The following is a 24,066-nucleotide window of genomic DNA, read 5'->3' as shown; positions in this document are numbered from 1 at the left end:
GGAAGGGATGCAGGGAGACAAGTGTGGGGAACTCAATTCATGGCTTGTCTGCCAACACTGAAACAATGCTGGAACAAAGACTGTTAACAGAGCCCTTACTCTGCACCAGCTAGAGAAACCCGCGCTTTAAATGCAATGTCTCATACCTTCTCCGAACCAACAACCTATAGGGGAAGCCACTGGTGTTATTCCCATTGTATAGAAAGGGAATTGGAGGCTCTGAGAGATTCATTAACTTACCCAAGGTCACTCAGCAGGTAGGTGGTAAATCCAGAATGTCAACTTTGACAGCTCAGGTACTTCATTAACCACCACCCCACACTGCCTGCCACTGGGAACAGAAATCAACTTAAAAAAAAAAAAAAAAAAGCTTATTTATTTTTACAGATTCCTTTATTTATTTATTTATTTATTTATTTATTTATTTATTTATTTTTTAATTTTTTTTTCAACGTTTTTTATTTATTTTGGGACAGAGAGAGACAGAGCATGAACAGGGGAGGGGCAGAGAGAGAGGGAGACACAGAATCGGAAACAGGCTCCAGGCTCCGAGCCATCAGCCCAGAGCCTGACGCGGGGCTCGAACTCACAGACCGCGAGATCGTGACCTGGCTGAAGTCGGACGCTCAACCGACTGCGCCACCCAGGCGCCCCCAGATTCCTTTATTTTTAAGGGCTTTTTTTAAATGTTTATTTACTTTCGAGAGAGAGACAGAGTGCAAGCAGCGGGGGAGGGGTGGGGGGGGGGGAAGAGAGAGAGGGAGGGAGACACAGAATCTGAGGAAGGCTCCAGGCTCCGAGCTGTCAGCACAGAGACGGATATGGGGCTCGAACTCACTAACCATGAGATCATGACCTGAGCAGAAGACATATGCTTAACCGACTGAGCCTCTCAGGTGCCCCAAAAAGTTTATTTATGTTGAGAGAGGGAGAGAAAGTGCACATGCACACACACACATAAGTGGGGGAGGGGCAGAGAAAGAGGGAGAGAGAGAATCCTAAGCAGGCTCCACACTTAGCACAGAGCCCAACGTGGGGCTCCATCCCATGGCCCTGAGATCATGACCTGAGCTGACGACAGGAGTCAGACGCTCAACCGACTGAGCCACCCAAGCACCCCTCATCTTAAATTCTTTCTGGCACCTTCTGTTACTCTGTGCAGTAAAGCAGGAGTGACCCTCACATCAGTGGATGCCGCACCCTAGTGACTACCATTTTACACCCTCCCGAGGACCCGGATGCCTGTCCACAGGGCAGGGTGTGCAGCCAAAGCCCCGTCACGGGGCATTTTCACAAGTGACCGAAGATCCATTCTCGTTCCCAAAGGCAGAAGGAGCCAGTGCAGTTGTAGATTTGGGCATTAACAGTCAGGATGAGGACGAGAAAGAAGACAGAGGGAAGAAGGACCAGTATGTGGAGGCAGAACCAGGAAGCTCATGGGGAATGAGGGCCCCGCTATGGGGCATGTCAAGGTGCCAAAGTAGAAGCCAAAATGATGGGAAGGTGGGCACCCCCAGGTGGAGAGCCACCAGGAGAACGGGCTGTGTGGGTAGACAGTCCTGGCTCCACCATTTACTTCTACGAGACCTTGGACAAATGATCGTCCCAGAGCCTCCGTCTATAAAATGCAGTTAATAATAGTACCTGCCTTATAGAACTGTTGCAAGGATTAAATAAAATGGTGTATATAAACTGCTTTGAGCACAAGGCTTGGTGTATGGGAAACGCTCTGGTGGTAGCACAGCCAGGCTGACTGATGTGTAAAGTAAGGGAGGTGGGGGTCCAAGGCATGAGCAGGTAAGATGTAAGGAGTGACCATCACATCACCCGAATCTCCTAGTAGAGCAACGTTAACAGACCACGTCTGAGTACAGCCAAGCCAGAGAAAGTGGTTAAGTGATGTGCCCAAGGCTGAGTCACAGCATTTTCTGGGCAGGGACAAGGCTGAATCATCTGATATTCCAGCCCCTGGCATCGGCTTTGCACAGGGTGGGCACCCCACTGATGGCTGAGAAAGCTACAGGTGGCTGAGTCTCCTGAAGTCTCTAATGAGATTATACTCCCTACTTCCTCCCTTCTCCTGCTTCCTGCCCCTCCCCCCGATGATTCATTTATCTTCTTCCACACTTCTTGACCATCTACTACATTTCATGGTCCTTCTGGAAACTAGGAGGGTATTGAAAGAAGTCCAGGGCAGGGCTGCAATTAAAGCAACCAGACATAAACAGTGAACAGGCAGAACACAGATTATGTATTAGGCTTGGCCAATATCCCAGCACCTAACCAAAACAAGGTCTTTCCCTTGCCTGTGTGGGCTATGGTGAAATCTGAAAAGGGCGATCCTATTCTGTCTTTCCCTTTCCAGACCATCCAGTCCCCAGCAGGCCTTTGCCTAATGCCACAGTGTGGGCTTACAGTGGCTCAGCAAAGACTTATCTCAGCAGTGGAACATCACAACTCAGAACCACAGCGAGAACCATACGGAGCCTGATGCTGGCCAGTCCCCTTCCTCTGGTCATCACTGCCAGAAAACAGTTCCAGACCTTCAACCAACACATGCTGGCCCTCCGAAGCCCAAGACATTTCCAACGGGATGTAGGGGGGAGGGTATGTGGCAGGCTGGGTTCCCTGAGAAGCAGAAGAGGGGACGGATATGAGCATGCAGATTTACCTACATAGAGGATATCTATTTCCTATATATCATCTATATGATATCATATGTATACACATACACACACACTATATGTACACGCAGAGGAGTGCTCTTGGGCTTGACCCCTGGGTGAGGGGAAGGTGAGAGGCAGGACAGAGCAGAGGGTGAAACTAGGGTGACTCTTCAGAACTGTCCTAAATTGGTGAGTGGGGACTGGCTTTTATATCCCTACGTCAATTGGTCACCGAGTATGGGCTGCCTAGGAAGGGCGCATGACTTCACCCCAGGTGCTCTCTTGAAGTGAGGCCATTTCCAAAAAGGACAGGAGCCAAGGGCTGTACCATCAACATGGAGCATCTTCAGGCCTGAGGGGGTCCCCACAGCTCCTCCTGGTGTCTGAGACAGTCCAGGTAATAGTCCTTGACTCTTTTTCCCCATTGAAGAGCGGGGAAAAGAAAAAGAGAAAGTTTTTATAACCTAAAAACACAAAAACAAAAAACAGAGCAGGAAAACACAAGGCCGGGGTTGAGATGTTGGCCTGAGCTCCTGTGGAGCACCTGTCCCTTACCCCTCTAAGCCCCTCATCTGTAAAATGGGTCCACTGATAGTATCTCACACATCAGCTCCTATAGGCGTGACTACAACACCCGTGCCTGGCATCCGGTAATCACTCAATGGAAGGCAGCTGAGGCCTTTATTACACACCGGGCACAGAGGAGGAAACAGCTTGCCTCAGTCCACCACAGTGAGCTTTCTGTTTCTCAGCTCTACCCTAACACAGGTTGTGTATAGAAACATTTCGGGAGGTTCCTCGGTCATGGCAAGCAAGGTGTCAGTTGCTAAACAGTTTCTCTGTGTCCTCTTAGAAGCCTCTTCTGTTCCAAACACCAGGGGAGGCCAAAAAGGCTTAACCTCTCCCCAGAGGAACCTGTCCTCCATCCCAAAGCACTTACTTGGGGCCCAGGAGAGAAGATCAGTGCCATTCTCCGAGGAGTCTGGATACCAGGGAGTGTGGAATAATCAGATCATTCACCATGAAGGGAAACTACTCCTAAAGCCTTCATCTGGGTGGTGGCCACAGAAAAACATGGGAAGATTCAGGGCCATAAACTAAGAGGCCACCAGCTTGAGTCTTAAACTCCTCCAAGGCCCGGGAAGCAAAAGCCGTCCTGGGTCTCGCTCTATGTACCTGAAGCATCACCAGCGGGCAGGGAGGCCAAGAATCCTGTCCTGGCAGGCTCGGGAGGGGCTGCATCTGTTGGGGACAAAGAACGCAGCTCCTTTGGAAAAGGCCAAGGAGAACGGTGGCTGGAGAAAAGTGCCCCTGGCCCGCCAAAGCGCAGAGATGTGAAAGCGGGATCTTGGGTTTGGTGCGGGGAGGGTCCCAGTCTGGGAGGTTGAGGAGGCAGAGAGGATACCAGCAAGGTCTCAGAGCCCACCCGCCCTGTAGGGCAGGGTAGAAATCTCTGCAGCTCCAGGAGGGGCCTGGCCAGCGTGAGCAGCAGGGGAAGGAAATGTAGGTTAGACATCTAGGGCACTTCTGAAGCTGGGGCTGTGTCTGCCAGGAAGTCAGGCAGGGGCGGCACGGGGTGGGAAGCAGAAAAGGCAAAGGACGAAGCGAGCCTCAAAGCCTCCGATCTGGAAAAGGAGCACAGGGGGGAGAAGAAAGAATCCCTCTGATGAAGCAGAAGGGGGGGGGGCGTTCTGGGGAGGCCGGCTGAGGAGGGGCACAGCTGACGGCAGCCCCCTGCTCTGCCCGCTCCTGCAGCGGACGTGGGGGCTAAGTGAGACAGTCCCCTTGCCGCCGCGGGGACTCATGCATGGAGACCCGACCTCGAGCTCACCGGGCCTCTGCCCGGGAGACTCCCGGTAATTCCGCTAACATCCTCTCTGCCAGAATGAACGCCTCCCTGCGGCACGTCCTGAGTTCTCTGCATGGACTCCACTCCAGCATTTATCCTTGTCTGACTTTTATTTGCTGGGTTGTGCACTCAATTCTTCCTGAGCATAAATAAGGCACTGGGCTGGGGGCTGTATCAGATCTCCCCTTTCTCGAGGACTGTAGGGATCCCAAGGCTGATGCCACCCTCACTTGACCTCGGGCAATTCCTCCTGCTGTCTCACCTTCAGCTCTTTATCTACGAAAGGGAAGGGCTTGGGTGTGGGGGTGTGGGGGTGTGGGTGACAACACTAAGAGGGCAAATGGGGGTCAGGTCAGAGCCTCTGCATAATCATGACTGCCATTTATTAAGCAGCCAGTACGAAGCGTCTGGAACTGCTTTAGAGGCTTTATGGCTATTATCACTAAACCTTACAACCAGCCCACAAGGTGAGAACTGTTCCACCCGCACACAGATGCAAACCTTGCCCAGTGACTGGCACATGGTGGGAGTGTGAATAAATGCTAACACCTGTGTTTACTCCATGCTAAACATTTCTAGGCCAGTGGTTCTCAACCAGAGGTGATTCTGTTCCTTCCCCAGAGGACATTTAGCAATGTGTGTGGGGGTGGGGCAGTGGTGCTGACATCTAAGTGAGGAGAGGCCACAGATGCCTCTCACCAGCTTACAATACACAGGACAGCCCCCCACGATGGAGAATTATCTGGTCCAAACTGTCGGTAGTGCTGAGATCGAGAAACCCTGCTCCAAGACTGAGGACCCACCAATGCAGCAAATGGACAATGTCCCTGGAGCTCACATTCCAGAACAGTGGACAGTGAACAAATACCAAGGACATGGATAGACGTCTGTTGGTGCTAAGTCCTAAGGAGAAAAATAAGCAGGACAGGAGAAAAGAGTGATGGAGTCACCGGGGACAGAAGGTGACATTTGAGAAGAGACCACAGGGAAGTGAGGGGGTGAACCAGTGGCTGCCTGATGTGATGAGAGAAGGCCCTGGGCAGGGCACGGGCTCATCCTTAGGTGTAGTGGTAGGTCTGTGTGGCTGGAATACAGGGAGCATGGATTGAGTGGTCAGAGACAAGGTCAGAGAGTTACTCAGACAACTGAGTTAGCCGTGTGGACACTCTTTGAGGTGGTACACACCTTGAGGACACAAGTCATGCCCTCGTATGCAACCTCTCGGCGCCACACATTTGCTGGAACTAAGGGGAAGAAGACGCCAAGTTGAGTTGCATTTTGGCTCAGGGGAGACGGTTTCCTGTACTGCAAAATTTACATGAGACAAATTGTCCCCGCTTTGTTCTGGTTTTGGGCAGGAAATGGGTTTAATGTGCTGTCAGCTTTTATTGTATAATTACTGGTTGGCTTTCATTCATTTTAGGAGCAAGAGTATACAATGATAACTGAATCTCTGATGCTTGGTATTGTTAGGGCTGTTAGTACGGGTGCCAAGCGAGATGCCTGTGCACAGTGTAGAGACACCCTCTGGTGATGTGAAGAGCAACATATACGGTATCATCCCCCAGGGTAAATACCTAAGCAAGGGGTGGCACAGGTTCATGGGGCCAAACTGCTACCATGTTGTTACTAAATGAGTATCTGCCATCCCTACTGCCTGTGAAATATCTGCCTTATGGTCCCTGGCCTTGCATTGCTGATACCCCTTCCTGCTGTGTCAGGAAACATCTCCCTGATGTTTCACAATCGCTCTGACTGTCGGGGGTCTGCAGAAAGGACCTCTTTACTGGGCCACTGGGGAACCCATATTTTCCTTGGTCTTATAAGTATATCAGTATTGCTGCTGTGGCATCAGGAAAAGTACCACCAAGAAGAGGGCAGCAAGACTTAGAGCTGACTCTGAGAAGAATTTCAACACTATCCTCTTAGTCTCAGTGGGAAGGCAGTCATTCGTTGACCCAACCAATAATCATTGGAGATGACTATAGGGCAGAGCTGGGATGATGCAGAGAGGAGTCAGGTACAGATTCTTTTCTCGAGAGACGTATGGTGTAGTAGTGAAGTCAAACATATACCTAATTAATAACATAAGGTACAAAGTACCAATTGATAATTAACAAAGGACTGTGAAGAGGATGACTATTTGTCAGGCAGGACAGCATGAAGATTTCATTTCATACGACAACTCTGATCAACAGTGGTTGCCAAGAAGAGTGTTGAGGATTCTGAAGTCCCATCTGAGCTCGGTGAGAATATGTCATACATTCAATTAATTGTGTCTGCCATAAACAATGAAACCAAGAGGTTTCTTGGTTCAGAGACATATCAAATCTCTTTGTCATCCAAGCTTAAGTAGAGACCAACTAAGTAGACATATAGCTTTAAGAGTGAATTATGTCCTTCCTTCTAACCTTGAACATAGAAATATAGTAGCTATGCTCCACTATTAAAGTGGAAATGCAAGAGAAGTAAAAAATGTAATTGCATAATGTTAAGTGTGTATTTATTTACCTCCTTAACTCTAGAAGTATTTAAAAGGCAAGAGAAAGAGACTCAGCCAAGGTGCCACCACTAGAAATCAGAGGGTGACTGGCTCTGAATCAGGGCAGCACTCTGGGCCAAGGGCCCCTCCCCTGCCCCAAAGCTCCACCAAGGTCATCCTGGGGAGCCTGGTAAGGGAGCGGTAAAATCTCACCCTAGAACTGGATTTGCCAGTCAAATTCTCCCTTCCCAGGGACTGGATAGGCATAATGAAATAAACAGGAACCTTGGGGTCAGATGAACCTGCGTTCAGTCCTGGCTCTACGACTTTCCGGTCATGTGAACTTGAGCATCTTCTTCAACCCCTCTGAGCCTCTGTTTCTTCATCTGTAAAACAGGGATGGTAACATGTACCTCCTAGGAGTGTCCTAAGAATTGGGACCCTAGAGAGGGACCCTAGAGACCCCAGTCCTTCAAGAGACTGTTCAGCAACAGCTTTGGGGCAGACTTCCCGTCTCCTTTTGCGGGGACCTTGCCCACCACCGTTTTGTGGGCTGTTTGAAGAACCCTGTGGGCAAGGCAGAAGCAACCCAGAGAAGGGCTTGAGTCTCAGTCTGACACAACAAAGCTCCAGAATGATATTCCCACTTGCTAGTCAAGCTTCAGTTGAGCCAAAACGAGCACACAGGTCTCAGAATCCAGAGAGGAATAGAAATGCTTTATTAATATCACAAAGTGGGGGGAGGGGGGGAAGAGTGTTCTGGATTTGCTGTGCTAGCAGTGCTTCAAAGCACAGTGATTAGGGAGGAGAAGAGGAGGTGGGTCAGGGAGGTTCACACCCTGTGAGGGCCACCATATCGGGAGGAGGTGGTGGCCCTTCCTGGCCAGTGTGCTGTCAGGAGGAACGGCTATGTCCTCTCACCTAGAATGACAGTCCTCCAAGACTCAGGGAAGAAGGTAACAGAACAGAACCACAACCGAAGGAGCAAAAGCTTAAATTACACACAAAAAATTTTTTCAAGGCTTTTTTTTGAAAGACAGCCAGAAATGTGTCTTTCCAGAGCCAGCTTTGTGTGGCCTTTAAACCAAAGTACTACCAGCATCATAGGCTGAGCAACCCCACCAGGCTGCCCATCCCAGAGCCTGGTTGTAAAGCCTCTGCTACTTCCTTTACACCTGTGGCCCAGAGACTTGGCGTTATTTTGTTTTCATTTTTATTTTCACGTCACGGAAAAGGGATAGGGGTGGGGGAAGGAAAGCAAAGCAGAAATACTATATGTTTCTAAAGCCCCTGTGCAGAAATTGCAAGGCAGCAGGAAGATTCTGATGACTCATTCAACATGCTGAGCTAAGCACCTACCATGGGCCAGGCCGTTGTCTCCAAGCCTCATACCACTCGACAAAGCAGGTGCCCCATGGAAACCTCAGCAGTGCCATGGCTGTGCTGGTGGGAAGGCCAACGGGAAGCTTTCATGAGGCCACATGGGCCACCACGGGGACACCCAGAAACAAGTGAATGCAAGTGATGGAGGCAGACGTAAGGCAGGTAGAGGTAAGAGGCAATGACATCTGGGGAGTTGGGGTAATATATACCTACAGCTTGGTGAAGCCTGGGGAATTGGCTTAAAGTATCATTATAGTTATTGTTGGAACATGATGATCAAAGAGGAAATAACATTTATTAAGTGGTATGCATTCACATATATTACAGCATTTAATTCTTAGGACACTCCTAGGAGGTACATGTTATCATCCCTGTTTTACAGATGAAGAAACAGAGGCTTAGAGGGGTTGAAAAAGATGCTCAAGTTCACATGACCAGTAAGTCGTAGAGCCAGGACTGAATGCAGGTTCATCTGACCCCAAGGTTCCTGTTTATTTCATTATGCCTCACCACCTCTCAGCATTATGGGAAATCATCAAGGCTCCCCTACTCAAAACACACCACACAAATTCTGCAAAACAAAGCCTCCTTCTGCCTGTGGATGGTAAAGTTCAGAGCACTCACTAGAGAACCAGAATCTCAGAAATAAATAAACCCGTACAGAGAAGAAATGGATTTATGATAAAGGTTGTTCCTAGTATCAGTGGAGAAAGGAATGATTCTCTAGTAATGTTGAGAAAACTGGATCACTAAATGAATTTGGATCCTTCCTGTGCACCACCCATAAAGGTAGACTCCAAATAGATGAAAAACCTAAATGTGAAAAGACAACTCCAAGGCTAACAGAATAAAGTATGAGACTATCTTTCTGAACTTAGGGTATGGAAGGGCTTCTTAAATAAAATTCCCAAAGCACAAACCACAAAGCAAAGTAAGTTGATAGATTTGATTACATCAAAATTAAGGGATTCTGTTCAGCAAAAGACACCGTGGACAAAGTTAACAGGGAAATGGCAGAATGGAGAAAGAGATCTGCAATGTAGCTGCAACACTAGAATGGCTTAATGATAATGCTGAGTTGTATAGAGTGTTGGGGGAGGGATATGGGAACCCACATGCACTCCAGGTGATGGTTGAGATCTATGCAACCGTTCTAGGGACTCATTTGGTAGTGATCACTGAAACCAAGTACATATAAATCCTATGACCCAATAAACCCACACTTAGAGATAAAGCCCAGAGAGAGATGCTGTGCAGGTTCCTAAGGGGACAAGTAAGAGGGTATTCATGACAGCACTGTGTGTGGTAGTGGAAAAGTGGAAACAACTAGCTATCCTTAAATGAATAAATACAATATATGGTGGGTACCTACTATGTGGTAGTTGTTAGCACCATTCATCAATTATTCAGTCTTCCTCCTTCTAGATTCATGGTAGGGTTACAGTTCCCAGCCCTTTTGAAGGTAGGAATGACCATGGGACCTATTTGGACCACTTCTGGGACCAGTGTGCTGTTTGCCACCTTCTGTTTACAAGCCAGTGGGTGGCCACCTTCTCCTCATGCTGCTGTGGCAAAAGGAGGAGGCTCTGTCACCCAAAGTCCCCGAGTGAGATGTGAAACAAAGCTCTACTTACTGGACAGACATGGAGTATGGCCAAACAGTAAACCTTTATTATTTTAAGGCACTAAGATTTTGGTGCCATTGCTGCAGAATAACTTAACCTACCTTGAAAGATGCACCTATGCAGCTGTGAGAGGCAATAAAGCAGATGTACAGCCAACAACAGGGATAGATCTTAAAACCATGGTGAGAAAATGGCGAAAAACGGTCAGTACAGAAGAAGCTCCCAGGTGCAGTATCATTTCCATAAACACAAACACACAGCAACAACACATGTTTTATAGACACATACCTGTTCGAGGGTCTCAAACACCTTAGAGGGGTCCCTTTAGGAGAGGGAAGATCATAGAGGAAAAGAAAAAAATTAAGAACGAAAACAGGAGAGCGCCTTGCACTAAGGTTGACGAAACTTCCATGAATCTGTGAGCATGAATAACTCAACTCTCTATTCTATCTAAGATCAAAAAGAAAAGGAAAGAGGAAACAGTATAAATAACTCTTCTGGGTTGACTTAGTATGCATTTGAAAAAATTTTTTAATGTTTTTATTTATTTTTGAGATAGAAACAGAGCATGAGAGGGGGAGGGGCAGAGAGAGAGGGAGGCACAGAATTGGAAGCAGGCTCCAGGCTCTGAGCTGTCAGCACAGAGCCAGACGCGGGGCTCAAATTCTTGAACCACATGATCATGCCCTGAGCTGAAGTTGGCCGCTTAACCGACTGAGCAGGTGCCCCTGACTTTGTATGCATTTTAAATACTGCATACCAATCTGTCTTCTACTAGCACAGTGTATCCCTTTTCCCCACCAAGTTTTGTGTTTTTGGTTTTTTTGTTTTTTTAATTTTTGAAGCATAGCTGGGGAACCCTCATGCACTTTTGCTGAGAATGTAAACTGGTGCAGCCACTGTGGAAAACTGTATGGAAACCACTCAAAATTTTGAAAGTAGAAATATCATAGGATCCAGTAATTCTACTACTGGGTATTGACCCAAAGAATACGAAAACACTAATTCGAAAAGATACATGAACCCCTGTGTTGACTGCAGCATTATTTACAATGGCCAAATTATACAAGCATCCAAGTGTCCACGGATGGATGAATGGATAAAGAGTGGTGTAGATATATACAACGGAGTATTATTCAGCCATAAAAAAAGAATGAACTTTTCCCCAAGTGTTCTTTGACCCAGACAGGCTTCACCTCACAATCTCTGTAGTTCCCACACCTCCTTGGTACGAAGAGATAAACTACAGCCACAGCAGCTACCACCAATCTCCCATTTCTCTGTAATCTGGGGGAAGATGCCTCCTGAGGGAACAGAGCAACAAGCAACCTGACTGGAGACACAGAACAGAAATACACCAACAGTGGCAAACTCCAGGCCAATCGCTTTGATCAGCTGTATCCTCTCCCTAGTGGGGAGCAGTCGTGGCTCCTGACAAGATCTGAGCTGAGAACAAATGGCCAGCTCAGGCCCACACCAGCAGGAGACGATACAAGACTCTTAGTCAAGTGCTCCTGGCAGTCTGAGTTTGCTGGGTCCCAGGAGGACGTAGGGTTCAGGAGGAGGCGGCTGAGATGGAAATCCACTCCCTCACAGCAATGACTATGCACAACACACTGAAAGACAAACAGCTCAGCTCAAACAGCTCATCGGAGAGGCTCACTGTCATCATTTTCCCTCCTTGGTGTGGTGCGAAAGGGCTGAGCCTGAAGTCAGGCAGACCCGAGTCCGAGTTCCCTGCCCGTCGGCATTGAATTAATTCAGGGCACTGAGCTATTTATCTCCATGCCTGGTATTGGATAAGGCACACAGCAGAAGCTTGTAAATATCTGTTGAACTGAACTGTTTATGTGCTTCTTAGTTACTCTTTTTCCTCAAGAAACCACCAACTTCCATAAGTACATTCATTTTATTTGAGGCACCCCTGCCCAGAATGTAAATAATAGTAATTCCTTTCAATTATCAAACATGTGATACAACGTGCTTGCATATTCAAGATTAATCCTTATATCAATTCTCTTATGATGCTCATTATATAGATAAGTAGGCTAAAGCTCAAAGAGGGTAAGTAATCAACCCACGGTTTTTCTGGAATGCAAGCTAATCAATGTGGAAGGAACAACAGAATTAGAAAACCACCATGTTGCAGTCCTCAGCATAATAATCAGCTCAGGTAAGGATCAGCAACAGAGGCAAAAGACTTCTTTCTGGGAGAAAGACAGTTGGGGAACAGGATGTTCACATGCTCTCAAAGTATCACTCTCAAATTACTGAATAGCTACATAGGGAGAATGAGTCTTTACAATGGAGAGATCTTATAGTCATCACCTTTAACCAAGACGTCTAACAGTGTTTCCAATTGTGAGGCAGCCAGCTATTAAATGCTCCCATGGGACGCAGGAATAAGTACACAGTAACACCTGTGGGTATTCTGCCGAGCATCTTTCACGTACTATAACCGTGAGGAAGCCATCAGACAAATCCAGAACGTGGGATTTTCTACAAGACACATAGTCCGTTCTTCAAGAACAGTCATGAAAAATGTAGAAAGGCAGGGGAGCTGTTCTAGATTAGAAGGGACTAAAAAGATACAGCAGGCAAATGTAATGCATTGCTTTCTAGATGCTTAAATAGTTGTAAAAGTCATTCTTGGGACATTTGAGGAAAATTACAAAAGGACTGAATACTAGATGGTATTATTGCATTGGTACTAATTTGGGGGGATGTGATAATATTATTAATGCTACATCTCTTGATTGTGATAATGGTTTTGGGATTATATAGGAGAATGTCCATGTTCTCAGGAAATGCAATTGAAACATTTGTAGTAAAGACTGGGGGTAAAAGTATCATGATGGCTGAGACGCACTTGTAAACGGTTCAGCAAAACCAGAGTATGTGGGTGTGTAAAGAGAGAGCAAGGCATGGAGAGCTTGCAAATGAGACAAAAAATACTAACAGCTGGTGAATCAAGGTAAAGACAAAGGGTACACAGGTATTCATTTTCCTATTCCTTCAAATTTTCTGTAGCTTTAAAATTTTTCAATTGGAGCAGCTGGGTGGCTCAGTCAGTTAAGCGTCTGGCTTCAGCTCAGGTCATGATCTCACAGTCCATGAGTTCGAGCCCCGCATCGGGCTCTGTGCTGACAGCTCAGAGCCTGGAGCCTGCTTCCAATTCTGCGTCTCCCTTTCTCTCTGCCCCTCCCCTGCTCATGCTCTGTCTGTCTCTCTCTCCCCAAAATAATAAATAAACATTAAAAAAATTTTTTTAATTTTCAATTAAAGTTGGGAGGAAAACACAGGTGTTCTGATTTTAAAGCCAAGCATCACCCAGGACCACGACCCACCCCTCTAGGAGGCTTCTGGTGTGTAAGCAGTGTCCCTCGTCCCTGTCCCTAGGACTGCCATCAACTCCTTTTCAAGCCAGAAAGAATAATCGATCATTCAGATATAGGGGGTTACTTTTCTTCTCATTCATTAAAAAAAAATACTTTGTTGAGAGAGAACCAATATATACTCAGTATGGATTATAAAATGAAGTCTATTTTCCACCCCATTTTCATTTTAATAGTAAAACACATTTGCTAAATGTCCCAATTAAAAGTTGAAGAAAAAGCCATACTTCACTGTTTAAGCTGCATTTTCATTAATTTGGCCGCTGGTTAAGGGTTTAGGAGAGATGGCAGCTGTCAGGCAAAGTGCTGTCCTCCTCCCAGCCCTCTCCCCAGCAGGCATGACTAATCAATCACCGTGTGCTTTCCCCCTAAGCCTGAACCTCTTCCGCAGACTCACATGGTACCCTTCCTGGTGGTAGAGTTTTCCTTTTTTCCTTTGCTTTTCCTTTATTTTTTTCTTTAAAGACATTAGAAGAGAAAAATATGCACTCTTCCCTTCCCAGGAGACGCACATCCAAAGAGCTTATGTAAGAAGTTTTCTCTGGAAAACAGTTGTTTCCAAGGTCCCTGATTTCCTCCCTTCATTATTTATTCAACCATCATCTGTTAACTGCCTACTGTGTGTTAGTGTCTTGGGTGCCAAGATGAACGAGGTCCAGTTCTCTTCCTGAAGACGTACCAACAGATACTGACAGAAGTCCACAAAGGGCGCAGAGCAAGGAATGGCCAACGGGCTGGGAAGGGGAAGAAAAGGCCTCAAAGAGAAGGTGGCACATTCTCAGACGCCTTCTGGAAGAGGGCGTGCGGCTTGAAAGGTGCTGGTGGCAGCGATGTTATCGCTGGCAGGGACGATACGATGCCATACGTTATGGCAGGGACGTATGGCGTGTTCTCATGATGCAGTATCCCTACTGTGGCTCATCATGTCCCGCAGGCACGATAGCTGACTGTCGCTGGATCCCAGCATGAGGTGGTTGTTGGTTGCCATCATCCCTTTGCAGGTCGTCGAGTTCCTTGAGAGAGGAAAGCTACTCTCCGGTGAGTGAAATGTACCTTTAAGTTTGTGGTGGCTGGGTTCACTGCAGCAGGTAGAACGGGCAGTTCTCTGTTGGGGTTTGTGCAGTGCCCAGCTGGACCCACCTGAGGTCGTGTAACACCTCCCTCCCCAATGTCTGGAATTCTATGTCATCATGTGAATAGTACTCTAGCAAGGAGAGGACATGGTGGGGCAGGGGGAGGGTGATGGAAACCAACATTCACTAGTTACATAGTAACTGCTACGTAGGTGTTTACATCCACTCATTTACCTCAACAACACTGGGAGTCAGGGAAAGGGTGAAGAAGATAACCCAGAAGTCTCCCTTCTGGCTAGCTCAGGACCAAAATCTGACATAAGGAAGAAGCAGGTGGAGAGAAAGGGAAAAAAAAAATTTTTTTTTGGTGTTTACTCTGTGTATTAAGTGTCCACGTATGTGATGTGAAAAGCTCTAAAAGGTAAGTATTATTATTCCTATTTTGCAGATGAGCAAGCTGAGGGTGCAGGAGAGTCTCTTAGTCATCACGTTGCTATCACAGCACAAACAGCAGGCACACTTATTTTGTATCAGGCTCTGCAAACACTTTAAATCCATTACCTCACTCAATTAGCACAGCAACCCTGTGCCAGGAGCATTATTATGACCACTTGAGCCGTGAAGACACTGAGTTAAGGAACAGTTCGATCACCTTTCCTAAGTCAAGGACACACTCATTTAGTAGGTGTTGGTCTGGAATTCAAACCCAAGTCCATCTGACTCTACGCCCGTGTTCTCGAACACTGCTAACACGAACTCTCAAACGTGTGCCGTCTACCAAGTGCCAGAGGGCTACAGCAGCCGCCGTGACAGTGAGCTACCCCCACTGCCACCCAGGGGAGTCTATTTGGAGCTCTTGAAGTGTGTCCAAGTTATTCTTTAGACCCAATCTAAAAAGAAAAGCAAAGCAGCCTCAATAGCAATTAAAATTATATTTTGGCGGGAGGAGCCTTTAGCAATAAAAGCTTACGCGTGTTTCATGCTTGCTACATGCCATGCACCGTTCGAATAAACACCACACATAAGGTGGTGGACACAGCACAGCTCACCCATATTCCTGGGCTTCTGGACCGTTTCTGCCATCTTGAATTTATGCACAGCCATGCAGTTTGCTCTGGCCAATGAAATGCAAGCAGAGTGATTCGTGTCACTGGCTGTTGAGCATTTGAAAGCCAGTACATAATTTCCCGTAATCTGTCTTCTTCGCTGTAGCAAGCATGAAAGCACATTGATACGAAGGGGCTGTAAAACTGAAGCAGCCTGGAGGATGTTGAGCCAACACACTGTAGGCAACTGCACTGGAAGTCATCCAGATCTTTGGAAGATTTTGCAAGAGTAAGAAATAAACTTTGGTTGCAACAAACTTCTGAGATTTAGGATTTGTCTGTTACTGCAGGGTAAGTAGCATAAGCTAGCCTGGTTTGACTAACAGTCAACAAATCCTGCTATCAGTTCTGTGATGTGCGTGCTATTATCCCCAGTTGACAGACACAACCTACAGCACAGAGGGGCTAGGTAACTGGACAAAGATCACACAGCTAATAAAAGGTAGAGCCAACTGTGAACCTCACCAGCGGAGACTTCAGAATCCGTGCTCTTTATCAGTACCCTGTATTTCCTCAGTAACATTTTTAATCAGATATACTAATGCATAAACATCGAGGTCTGTAAGTTTCTTGATACATCTTAGCCAATGATTAAAGAATAAGAGAATTATAAGAACATATAATTAAAGAAACACCAAAATTGCCTGCTTTAAAAAAGAAAAAAATAAAACCAGCCTAGCTTCTGCTTGTAAAAGCAGTTAAACTGAAAATGGGTTACAACAGAGGTGACTGTTCTTTGGAGAATTGCCTGGAATGGGGGAAAACCACTTAAAGAAAAACTCAGTTTCTCTTTCTTTACCCAATCCCTTAGAGGTTACCCCAAAGGGCCATCGGCACAATTAAAAGCATAATTAGTGTTCTCACCCACCCCCCCCATACATGTTTTTTCCTAATTAAAAAAATATATTTAACAGATTCATTAGATTCTTCCTAAATCAAAGCAAATCTTTAATGAGTTGCTGAGATCCTCAAGATAACATGGAACCATCAGAAACCGCACATTGTGAACGCGAGTGTGTCTCTCTCGGCCCTCTTTGAAGCAAGGACACTTGTCAAGGTCCCCTCTGTTGTGTGCAGTCCGTTATAATCGCTGCTGGTTGCAATTTAGGATACTTGGTTAAGTGGTTCTTTCCAAAGCAATTAATGAATTTCATGGGAACAGGGCTGGTCGGAAGGTCTGCGGAATGCTGCGAGGGGCACGCCATTTCACCCCAGGGGCCCCGACAAGCTGGCCAGTCTGGCTCTTAGCTGACTCTTCCCTTAAGTTTAGGGCTTGTCAAACCTTTCAAAAGTGGGAGGATGCCGATGATGAGAGAAACATTACTAACGACTGAGAGAGAGTGGTCTCTAGAGTCAGCTCCTTCGTGTTCGTCCAGCTAGGAGATCTGGGACACGGTTGCTTAATCCTCTAAGCCTCATTTACAAGACAGGAATGGCCAAAATATCCATTTCATTGTTAGAAGGATCAAAGGAATAAATGCATGCAAAAAAAGCCTAGCATAGTGCGCCATACAAATTAGCTGTCATTTTAATAATAATTATTAGAGAACACTTATTGCCCTCTCCTGTTGTTTCCTGCCATGCAGGGGGACATCCATTTGTATAACACTCCTCGCTGTTCTTACCCTCTTACTCACGCCTTCCCTGGGGAGTCAGAGTGATTCATCTGGTGAGTTTGTGGGGAGAGCTGGGCAAGCACAGCTCAGCCCATCAGCTCACCTTCTCCTTGGAAGCCGGCTGCCTGTAGGAAGCAAGCATTCTGCTGAACTCCTGCATTGCCATAGCTTTCTGGGGGGAGGGCTGCCGTTTTCCAGCACGGCCCACGAGTAGGTACTTACGGCTGATTGGTTTCAGGGTCCAGTATTAGGAAGGGCATTGTTTCTGCATATCGAAGCCATGTTCTCCAAACTAGTCTTTATTAGGTATAAAAGCGATATTTTCATCTCCATCTGCCTGGCATATCCTATCTACATCAGCTGTATTAGAACTGGGGTAGAGAAAGGAGGTGTTATTTATTGGACTGCCACCAACCTCAGTGATTGTTGTAGCAATCTAACTGGCAGGCGTTCAAGGCCTTTTATGAGCTAGCTGGTCCAACCCCTGCAATCCCACGTTTAGCAATTTATCCTTAGGATATAACCAATCACATATGAAAAGTTGTATTACACGGTAATTCACTCCAGAGCTGTTTATAGAATCAAAAGAATGGGATACAACCTAAGTATTCAATATTAGGGAACTGACCATAAGATAGAACACAGTACAATAATTGAAAATGATGTTGCCAAAGAACATTCATGACATATACAGATGCTCATAATCTGAAAAGTGAAAAAGGCAAGCACAGAACAATATGTACTATTTTGTAAGGAAAATATTAAGCGCCTACAAACATTTGGAAAAAATATACAAGTTGTTAACATTTCAGGTGGTGGGATGGTGGGTCACTTAAATTTTTCATGTATTGATTATGTAAAAATGCTCCAATTTCTCCCTGATGGACATGTATTTCTTCCAAAGGGTATTTTTCATTTCTCAACAAGCCAGGTGCACGGTGGCTGATGGCGAGAACTCCTCAGAAGGGTTCGACCTCTGCTTCTTGCTTCTTTGGAAACAGAGCCATTAGGTCAATATGACTGTATTCCTACAGCCACGTGTCTTCCCTGACTTCGCAGTTGAGGGTCTGGTCGTTCTGTCCTGAAAGAAGTTAGGTCAGGGTTCTGCAAGGCCCAGGAGCCCCCGCAGGACTGGTGTGCTGGCAGGCGAGGGGAGGTGATGACCCAAGCAAGGAGCCTGGAACAGCCTGGAAACAACTAACGGGAAGTGGGCACGTGGGGCTTGGGGGGCTTCCCTGCCAAAGGTTAAAGTCCCAACTGCTTGACATAGCATTTGAGGGCTTTCTGATCTGGCTCTCATACTTATCCCACTGGCTCCGCTCCTCACCAGCAAAACTCTTGTGACTCTTCAAATGGTCCACGCCCTGGTCCCTCAAAACCCCTGATGAGGTGTCTCCTGTCCCCACCCTCCTCCAACCAGCTCTCATCTCTTTGTGATGCTCTCCTATACCACCAGCATCCCATACACCTGCTTGTACTGCCAATGTCCCCTACGCCTACTTACCCCACCACCATCCCCTACGCCTACACCACCAACATGCCCTACGTTCACCGATGCCACCCACACCCCTACGTCCACCTACACCCCCGACACCTGCCTCCACCATCAACACCTTCTACAGCTACCTACACCACCACCAGCTACACCACTAACACCCTCTATGTCTGCCTACACCACCACCATCACCTACATCTATCTAGTACCAGTGTTCTCTAGGTACTACAAAGCTCTGAGCCTGTGGGTACAATCTGAAAAGGAGCAGGTGCTTAGAAGTCCAGAGGACCCACAGGGACTCTACATGTATCTACTTAGGAGTCATTCCCCCCTTTGTAGGCTTTGGTCTTCTCTGACAAATTCGAGGCCAGGATTGGGTGTCCTCAGGGTCTCTCTACTCTGACAATGATCCCACCTCCCGGGCATCAGTCCATGCACCCCTGCCTCTCGCCTTTTGTCCCCTCCAGTTTAAGTGTAGGCACAGCATCTGACCTTTTCTATTAGTGTGAATATCAACTTCCAGAGACTAAGATGATGGCATTTCTTGAGGTCAGGAGGTCAAGTCAATGATGACTGCCCCTTCTGTCTTATCTCACCCACCAGAGGGAACATCAGACTCTGAGGGATGGTTAGGAATAGCCTAGATGTTTGATAACAGTGGATCTGACATCAGAATCCCCGCAGGAGGGCTTGTTTGAACGAAGGTTTGGATCCCACCTCCAGGGTTTCTGATTCAGCAGATCTGGGGTGGTTCTGAGACTAAATTTTGAGAACCATTATTTGAGACCTTCCAAGGTCTGGCCCCTACCCCCATTACTCGTCCGAACTCATCTACACTTTCCACTTGCTCAACACGCTCCAGCCAGACTCCTTGCTATTCTTCAAACATACCAGGCACATACCTGCCTCAGGGCCTTTGCACATACTATATCCACTATCTAGAAGACTCTTCCCCTGTTATCTGTATAGCTCTTCCCTAACCTCTTTGAAAATCTTTACTAAATTGTCACTCTCTCAGTGAGGCTTTTTCCCTGCTTTATTTTTCTCTGTAGGACTTATCCTCACATAGCATACTATATATTTACATCATTGGTTTTGTCTCTGTCTCTCTGACTAGACTGTAAGCTCCATGAGGGCAGGGATTTTTCTTGGATTTACTGCTGCATCCCAGAATAGCATCTGGCATACTGTAGGTAATCTAATATTTGTGGAAGAAAGAGAGAGAATGACAAAAGCATAGAGGGAAGGGAGGGAGAGATGGGGGGGAAAGGAAGCAGAGAGAACGGGGAAGGCAGAGGAAGCAAAGAAGGAAGGGATTTTACAGACAAGTAAATTCTTTCAATAGTTGTAGATCAACAACACGGGTGCCAACTTTGTTATTTTGCCAAGTAAGAGTTTTAAAAGCTCAGAAACTTTGGCGTGCCTGCACGGCTCAGTCAGTTCAGCTTCTGGCTCTTGGTTTCTGCTCAGGTCGTGATCTCACGGTTCATGGGTTCAAGCCCCATGTCGGGCTCTGCACTGGTGGTGTGGAGCCTGCTTAGGATTCTCGCTCCCTCCCTCTCTCTCTGTATCTCCCCTGCTCACTCGCTCTCTCTCTAAATAAACTTTTTTTTCCTTAAATCTCAGAAACTTCAATTACCATCTCCTACCCCATCAGGGCCCTGCAGGGTGGACCATAAGCTGCTGAGCACAGGGCAGCCTGGGTGAATGGCGGCCTGGAGTTGGATGACACGCAGCCTGTAAGGCACCAGACGGTGCTCTGAACACCGTTTCGGGAAACAAAGGACACTTTGGCCCCACTGCCTTTCAAGTAACAGAGCAGAGGCTTTAGATTTCCCTTCAGATACCAACTCGAATACCTGGGACATTGAAGGATGCTGAGGCCATCTCCAGGACACCTGCCACGGAGTAGCTGTTAGGGACAGAAGCACAGGTGTGCCAGACATTTGCTGTCCTTGCAAAAGACGCTCCATGACTACTGGCTGAATTCATGAACGACATTTGCCTGCCTGTAATATGCTGGCTGTCTAAGGGTACAAATACAGTGACATTTCAAGACACTGACAAATGCACATGCAACTTCCCAAGCTGTAACTCAGGAAGATTCCCCTGGATCCCCTGAACTCCTTGAGGGCAGGAACTTATTATCTGTGTATTCTCAAGAATAAATTCAAATTCCACCTCGGCTGGGCTTCAGTAAATATTTGCCCCCCCCCCCTTTTCTTTAATGTATTTATCATTTCTGAGAGAAACAGAGAGAGAGAGACAGACAGGGTGCAGGGGAGGCGCAGAGAGAGAGAAGAAGAGAGAGAATCCCAAGAAAGCTCTGCACTGTCAGTGTGGAGCCCGATATGGGGTTTGAACTCACAAACTGTGAAATCATGACCTAAGCCAAAACCACGAGTTGGACAACTTAACTGAATGAGCCACCCACGCATCCCTGTTTTTCCTTTTAAGCTCAGAAATCAAGTTCTGGCTTCAGTGCCTATGTCTAGAGGGTCTGATTCTAAAGTATGAGAGAATTCATGAGAGCCTGGATGGCTCCATCAGTTAAGCATCTGACTTTGGCTCAGGTCATGATCTCGCAGTTCATGGGTTCAAGCCCCACGTCAGGCTCTGTGCTGACAGTTCGGAGCCTGGAGCCTGCCTCGGATTCTGCGTCTCCCTCTCTCTTTGCCCCTCCCCTTCCTGTCTCAATCTCTCTCAAAAATAAATAAACATTAAAAAATAAAATAAAAAGTAGGAGAGAATTCAGGGCCATTGAGCCAAGTGCTTGGCACATAGTAGGTCCTCAATAAATGCCGACTGGTTGGTTGACTACAAGATCTCCCGACTTATCCAAATATGGAACACAGCTCTGTGGTGTGGACTGCTCCCGAGACTGCTGCTTTGTGCCCTCCTCAGAGGAGATGGTGTGGAATCTGTCTGGAGTGTCGTCGGCCTTGGCGAGCACAGGTGGAGGAGGGGGGAAAGCAGCAGGTGGCACACAGGATGGGAAGGAAGACCTTTGACTTGAGAAACAACCAGCTACTGGCTGACTTCCCCACATTCAGGGATCAAAGCAGGAAGGACAGTGGTTAAGATGAGAGTACCCACAGTCCCACAGGCCACAAGCGAGGGGGGCTGGATGGATGTGTTGCCAGCTTCCCAACACTTCCACGACGGCTCAGGCCATCATTGCTTCTACGCACCCCCCACCTCCCTGGTGCCAGGACCCAGCCCCCTGCCAGCCTTCCTTTCTCAAGGCTCAGGGAAAGAGGCTTCCTTCCAGTCTTCTCAGGAAGGAAGGGGGACAAGCCACTCACTCTTCACTGTGCCCCTCTTCCTCCCTTCCTTCTGTTGCTGAGTCATTAATGATGTGGCAAGTCCCTGTGATGGGTCTGTTACAGTGCCTGGTGCTGAGGATGCCACGAGAAAGAAAACACAGGCCCAGCCTACTTGTAACTCCCCGTCGAGGGAGAAAAGACCTGTAAACAGCTCACTGCACACCACGCCATTCGCTTCTGCCAACGCGGCCCACCTATCGCTGGTGGACATGAGCTGGTTTTATGTGATATGCAGATAAACACTTTTGTTCTGGGTTATGTGTTTATTTTCGTATATATTAAAAAAAATACAACTAGCACATCAAACCCTCTGTGTCACATGCATTTGGGCAGTAGATGTGTATTTGATAAATAAAACCTGTTCGTGAGACGTTGATTACAATAAAAATGTGAGATAAAGCACAGGGGGTAGAAGGAACTCATGGAGGTGCCATGCAAATGACTGAGGTTTCAGACACACTGGTAGTGAATGAAACACTGGGGGTTCAAATCCTGGTCCTGCTGCTTACCAGCATGGTGACTCTGAATGAGTTATTTACTCACCCGGGGCCTTGATTTCTTCCTGTATAAAGTGATTATGTCTACCTCATGGATGCTGATGTAGATAATTAACCTTGTAGGTGCAGATTCCTTGTCATTTTATTATCATGCCATCCTATTCTCCCTGTGCCTGTAATAGACGGTTGGAAAACTGCTGCACTTTTGGTTTGGTGGGGGAGGGAAGCGGCAAGTGCTCAAAGCCCTGAGTGGAGAGCCAGCCATGAAAACAGATAAGGGAATGAGAAGATGGCTTCATTTATGAGCCCAAGGAGCTGGGCGGGTTGGGGGGGGGGCCTGATGAGACAGGAGGCAGCCAGACAGTGGAAGCCCAGGCTTCCAAGCAGCAGCTGTTCCCGGGGCCCCAGCCCCACCGATCTCACTGGGCTGCAGCCCACCCGTGAAGGCACCGCACCTTGCCCTGAGTGGCACGTCAGAGCCACAGCACAGAAATTGTAACAGGCTGGGTCTCTTGTAACACGGATGGCCCAGCAGGAGGGCCTCGGAAAAGACCTCCAAACTCCAAACACCCCTGGCAAGGGCAGAGACTTAAGTCTTTGATTCAGGTGGGCAAGGGGGTCCCTCCAACTTTGCTGTGCATAAGAGCAGGGGCTCCTAGGGTGAAACATCCATGCAATGGAATGGAGCTCAGCGAAAAACACAGCAACACGGATGAATCTCAAGTGATTATGCGAGGTGCGCGAAGCAGAAGCAAAAGGCAGCCCCATGTATGGTTACAGCTCTCACGTTCCAGAGAAGGCAAAACCAGAGGGCCAGAGACTAAGCCAGGGATTGCCTGGGGTTAAAGGTAAGGATGTGGAGACGGTACGTGGAGACATCACTTCATAACCATAAGCCTGGCTGTCATCAAAAAATACAGATAATAACAAATGTTGGCGAGGATGTGGCAAGGGGTCCTCAGACACTGTGGATTTGAAAAATGGTGCTGCCACTGTAGAAAACAATCTGGCGGTTCCTCGAAAGTCACCCTGTGACCCAGTAATTCCATAGGAAAACACACGTCCCCACAAAAACGTGTATGCCAGTGTTCGTAGCTGCATTATTTACAATAGCTAAAAAGCAGAAACAACCCAAATGTCTATCAACTGGCAGATGGATAACCAAATACAGCACATCCACACAATGGAAGATTGTTCATAGGGCGCCTTAACTCAGTCAGTTAAGTTCCGACTTTGATTTCGGCTCAGATCATGATCTCACTTCCTGCTGGCGGATCAAGCCCCGGGTCAGGCTCCGCACTGGGAGTGCAGCCTGCTTAAGATTCTCACCCTCCCCTCTCCCTCGCCCCCTCTCCTCGCCAACCCCTCTCTGTTTCTCAAAACAAAACAATGGAACATTATTCATTCATAAGAAGGAATGAAGTACATATAAATGCTACGACACAGAGGAACCTTGACTTGCTGGTCAGTGAACGAGGCCAGTCAACAAAAGCCCAGACTGTATAGGATTCCACCTGTACCAAATGCCCAGAATAGGCAAATCCTAGAGACGA

At 47.2% G+C, this 24,066-nt stretch overlaps 1 protein-coding gene across 4 annotated transcripts in view; it reads right to left on the bottom strand.

The window, feature by feature from the left end:
- The window catches only part of ABTB3 (ankyrin repeat and BTB domain containing 3), a 316,171-nt gene that overhangs the window by 258,179 nt on the left and 33,926 nt on the right, over window positions 1-24,066 (bottom strand). The window contains exon 2 of one of the 4 annotated variants that reach the window (XM_047868097.1): window positions 3,843-3,908. The exons of the other annotated variants lie outside the window; for them this stretch is intronic. The gene's annotated coding sequence lies outside the window, so the exon portion shown is untranslated. The remainder of the gene's footprint in view (window positions 1-3,842; window positions 3,909-24,066) is intronic. 4 annotated transcript variants of the gene reach the window in all.

Source organism: Prionailurus viverrinus, chromosome B4, assembly GCF_022837055.1.
Source record: "Prionailurus viverrinus isolate Anna chromosome B4, UM_Priviv_1.0, whole genome shotgun sequence".
Classification (NCBI taxonomy): Eukaryota; Metazoa; Chordata; class Mammalia; order Carnivora; family Felidae; genus Prionailurus; species Prionailurus viverrinus.
The sequence above is the reverse complement of the archived record's forward strand: the minus strand, read 5'-3'. Positions and strand labels throughout refer to the sequence as shown.